This window comes from Amphiura filiformis, chromosome 1, assembly GCF_039555335.1.
Source record: "Amphiura filiformis chromosome 1, Afil_fr2py, whole genome shotgun sequence".
In the NCBI taxonomy this organism is placed as follows: Eukaryota; Metazoa; Echinodermata; class Ophiuroidea; order Amphilepidida; family Amphiuridae; genus Amphiura; species Amphiura filiformis.
Window position 1 is genome coordinate 50813458 of NC_092628.1, and position 5013 is coordinate 50818470.

The window sequence follows — 5013 nt, forward strand, 5'->3', positions numbered from 1 at the left end:
AATAGCGGTAATATCGCCGATAGCGTGATAATAGCAAACCTCTGCTATTTCGTGCTAATTGTGGTGAACCAATTGCGCGCTATTACCAAAAGCGCTAAAACTGTTCTCGGCAAGGTAAGCGATATTAGCGCTAATATCGTTAATAGCGGCCATTAGCGTAATGCGAGCTATTAGCGCTATTAGCGTGAGTCGTGCTATTTTCATCACTAACGCTATTAACACTCATTAGCATATCACTTGCAAAAGTTCTAAAAATGCTCTCAATCGCGCAAGGTGTGCTACTAGCGCTATTAGCGCTAATAGCACTCATTTGCGTGAGATGCGCTATTAGCGCTAATAGCGTAAGGCGTGCTATTAGCGCTATTAGCGCTAATAGCGTAGTGTGTGCTAATAGCGATTTAGCGCTCATTATTGTATCGTTTGCAAATTTGAAAATTGATCATTTTCTACGGATGGTAGGTGCTATTAGCGCTAATAGCGCTAATAGCACTCATTAACGTGGGATGCGCTATTAGCGCTAATAGCGTAAGGCGTGCTAATAGCGCTATTGGCGCAAATACCGACAGGTATGCTAATAACGATATTACAACTCATTGTATTATGTGCCAAATTGTTCATTTTCTGCAAATGGTAGACGCTATTAGCGCTAATAGCACTAATAGCACTCATTAGCGCGAGGTGCGTTATTAGCGCTAATAGCGTAAGGTGTGCTACTAGCGCTAATAGCGTAGTGTGTGCTAATACCGATATTAGCGCTCATTAGTGTATCGTTTGCAAATTTTAAAATTGACCATTTTCTACGGATGGTAGGTGCTATTAGCGCTAATAGCACTAATAGCGCTAATAGCACTCATTAGCGCGAGGTGCGCTATTAGCGCTAATAGCGTAGTGTGTGCTAATAGCGATATTAGCGCTCATTAGTATATCGTTTGCAAAATTTAAAATTTATTATTTTCTACGGATGGTAGGTGCTATTAGCGCTATTAGCGCTAATAGCACTCATTAGCGTGAGATGCGCTATTAGCGCTAATCGCGTAAGGAGTGCTATTAGCGCTATTGAGCGCTAAACACTCCAAGTGAGTTCCAAAGTAAAAGGGCCCCGCAGGGCAACAAAGCTAGTGTGACCGCTGTCCCTACCATCAACAAAACACATCAAGGCCACAGGGCCGGCAGGCCCGAGGTCGGAGACTCCCATACGACAACTTAACACTCCAAGTGAGTTCCAATATAAATGGGCCCCGCAGGGCAAGAAACTTAGTGTGATTTCTGTCCCCAACATCAACAAAAAACATGAAGGCCGCACGGCCGGCAGGCCTGAGGCCGGAGACTCACATACGACAACTAAACACTCCAAGTGAGTTCCAATATAAATGGGCCCTGCAGGGCAAGAAACTTAGTGTGACCGCTGTCCCCAACATCAACAAAAACAAAAAACAGGAAGGCCGCAAGGCCGGCAGGCCGAGGCCCGTGACTACCATACGACAACTAAACACTCGAAGTGAGTTCCAATAGAAAAGGGCCCCGCAGGGCAAGAAAGCTAGTGTGACCTCTGTCCCCACCACCATCAACAAAAAACATCAAGGTCGCAGGGCCGGCAGGCCCCAAGGCTGTTGACTCCCATACGACAACTAAACACTCCAAGTGAGTTCCAATATAAAAGGCCCCCGCAGGGCAAGAAACTTAGTGTGACCGCTGTCCCCACCATCAGCAAAAAACATCAAGGCCGCAGGGCCGGTGACTCCCATACGACAACTAAACACTCCAAGTGAGTTCCAATATAAAAGGGCCCCGCAGGGCAACAAAGCTAGTGTGACCGCTGTCCCCACCATCAACAAAAACATCAAGGCCGCAGCGCCGGCAGGCCCGACGCCGGAGACTCCCATACGACAACTAAACACTCCAAGTGAGTTCAAATATAAAAGGGCCCCGCAGGGCAAGAAACTTAGTATGACCGCTGTCCCAGCAATCAGCAACAAACATCCAGGCCGCAGCGCCGGCAGGCCCGAGGCCGGTGACTCCCATACGACAACTAAACACTCCAAGTGAGTTCCAATGTAAAAGGGCCCCGCAGTGTGACCGCTGTCCCCACCATCATCAACAAACATCAAGGCCGCAGGGCCGGCAGGCCCGAGGCCGGTGACTCTCATACGACAACTAAACACTCCAAGTGAGTTCCAATATAAAAGGGCCCCGCAGGGCAATGAAGCTAGTGTTACCGCTGTCCCCACCATCTACAAAAATATTAGGGCCGCAGGGCCGGCAGGCCTGAGGCCGGAGACTCCCATACGACAACTTAAGACTCCAAGTGAGTTCCAATATAAAGGGGCCCCCCAGGGCAACAAGGCTTGTGTGACCACTGTCCCCACCATCAACAAAAACATCAAGGCCGCAGGGCCGGCAGGCCTGAGGCCGGAGACTCCCATACGTCAACTAAACACTCCAAGTGAGTTCCAATATACATGGGCCCCCCAGGGCAACAAAGCTAGTGAGACCTCTGTCCCCACCATCAACAAAAAACATCAAGGCCGCAGGGCTGGCAGGCCCGATGCCGGAGACTCCCATACGACAACTAAACACTCCAAGTGAGTTCAAATATAAAAGGGCCCCGCAGGGCAAGAAACTTAGTGTGACCGCTGTCCCCACCATCAGCAAAAAACATCATGGCCGCAGGGCCGGCAGGCCCCAGAGGCCGGTGACTCCATACGACAACTAAACACTCCAAGTGAGTTCCAATATAAAAGGGCCCCGCAAATCAACAAAGCTAGTGTGACCGCTGTCCCCACCATCAACAAAAAACATCAAGGCCGCAGGCCTGGCAGGCCAGAGCCGGAGACTCCCATACGACAACTAAACACTCCAAGTGAGTTCCAATATAAACGGGCCCCGCAGGCAAAAAAACTTAGTATGACCGCTGTCCCCACCATCAGCAACAAATATCAAGGCCGCAGGGCCGGCAGGCCCGGGCCGGAAGCTCACATACGACACCTAAACACTCCAAGTGAGTTCAAATATAAAAGGGCCCCGCAGGGCAAGAAACCTAGTATGACCGCTGTCCCCACCATCAACAAAAATATCAAGGCCGCAGGGCCGGCAGGCCCCAGGCCGGCGACTCCCATACGACAACTAAACACTCCAGGTGAGTTCCAATATAAAAGGGCCCCCGCAAATCAACAAAACTAGTGTGACCGCTGTCCCCACCATCAATAAAAACATCAAGGCCGCAGGGCCGGCAGGCCCCAGGCCCCTTTATCGAAACAATGGTACCACTTTTATGAATAGCCTGTCGCAACTTCTAATCGGCATCAAACGAACAAAAGATTATATAATCTATTGCGACTCTATTTCTATTTAAAAGCTCTTTGGTTTCAAACTTCATTTCGCAAACTCTCTATTAGTGTTGTATTTCCTACACTTGGATGTCCCAATGTTCAACATGAGAGATTAGTGTTGTCTCTCCTGGACTAGGGTGTCCCAATGTTCAACGTGAGAGATTAGTGTTGTCTTTCCTACACTTGGGTGCCCCAATGTTCAACATGAGAGATTAGTGTTGTGTTTCCTACACTTGGATGCCCCAATGTTCAACGTGAGAGATTTGTACTGTCTTTCCTATGCTTGGGTGCCCCAATGTTCAACGTGAGAGATTAGTGTTGTCTTTCCTACACTTGGGTGCCACAATAGAGGTTATCCACTTTACTCATGCGTGACTTCTAACAAAGGCGCTGATTCCCGTAGTATTCCTCAGTCAACCCAATTCAATGCGCGACCTCGGAGTTACCTGTATGACTTTGGCGGGCTATTTTGAAGCAGTCATGGTTGCACATGCGGGTACTGTCTTTGAAAGTCCTAAACAAGGTATAGCAGTCGCCTATAGATATGCAACTTATAGAACACGGATAACGTCTATGCCAGGATGATAATGAAATCGAACACTCGAAGTTCTCGTACTGATTTATTCAGGCTGTGGTATATGGATCGTGAGTGATTTCCGATAAATAAGCCATACTGCAGTTACTGTCCGTTTTCCTATACACAATACACAGTGCTCTCACCATTGACGTGTGACCTCAACAAATGATGTATGTTGGGAGAATGGACACTTGCCTAGTTAACATCACTGTGTGAAAAATAACCAGCCAATATTTTATTTATTCTCCAAAACTTCTAGCAAATATATTTCTCTAACATGACCTAAAATTACAGCTAGGTTAGATGTTCAGAAATGGTCGCACTTTTGTAAAATATGAGTGAGGGCAAGGCATAGCTAGCCAACTCCCCGTGTTAATTGAATGGAGATTTGACCGAAAATATTGGTATCGGACCGCTCACTTCTGAAGGATGCCACAAAAAAACGGTAAAAGCTACATTTAAATTATTCTAAATAGGTTCTAGAAAATAAAGTTTTGTAACATGTCCTAAATTTTTAGCTAATTTAGATGTTTGGAGAGGTCGCACTTTTGTGTTTTTAGGAAGGATATGTAAACGACAAATAACACCAAAAATATGAAGAAATTATTTCCAAACTGTGTTAAGTCAACAATCATTATGTTGCTCATTTTGAAGAATGCTGGTTAACAAAAAGCAGGTCTTTGTGTCATTTCGTGAACAATGGTACACATACCATTGTTTCCTTTCGTTCCTTTATAATCAGTTACCCAACTGAAGCTGTAATACCAGCTTTATTGCGATGTCGCACATTGAAAACAGACACTTGTACACAACCAGAGAAGATCTGATTTAATCAGTTGAGCTGCTTCAATGAGTGGTATCTTGGTTTAATAGCTTTTAATGGGGTTTAAGTCCTGCAAAGGTCGAGATGAATTCTACTGTAGACATGACTGCATCATGCCCTATATAAATAACACATAATAGAACGGAAAGCAAGTAGCAAAACGAGTACAAATCACAAGATATACATTTATTTGCCAAATAAATGACTAAAACATAAATGTACCTGTTATAACAGAATAAGCTCCAACAGAAAAGTGCAGACTGCTGAATGCATCTACAGGCTCA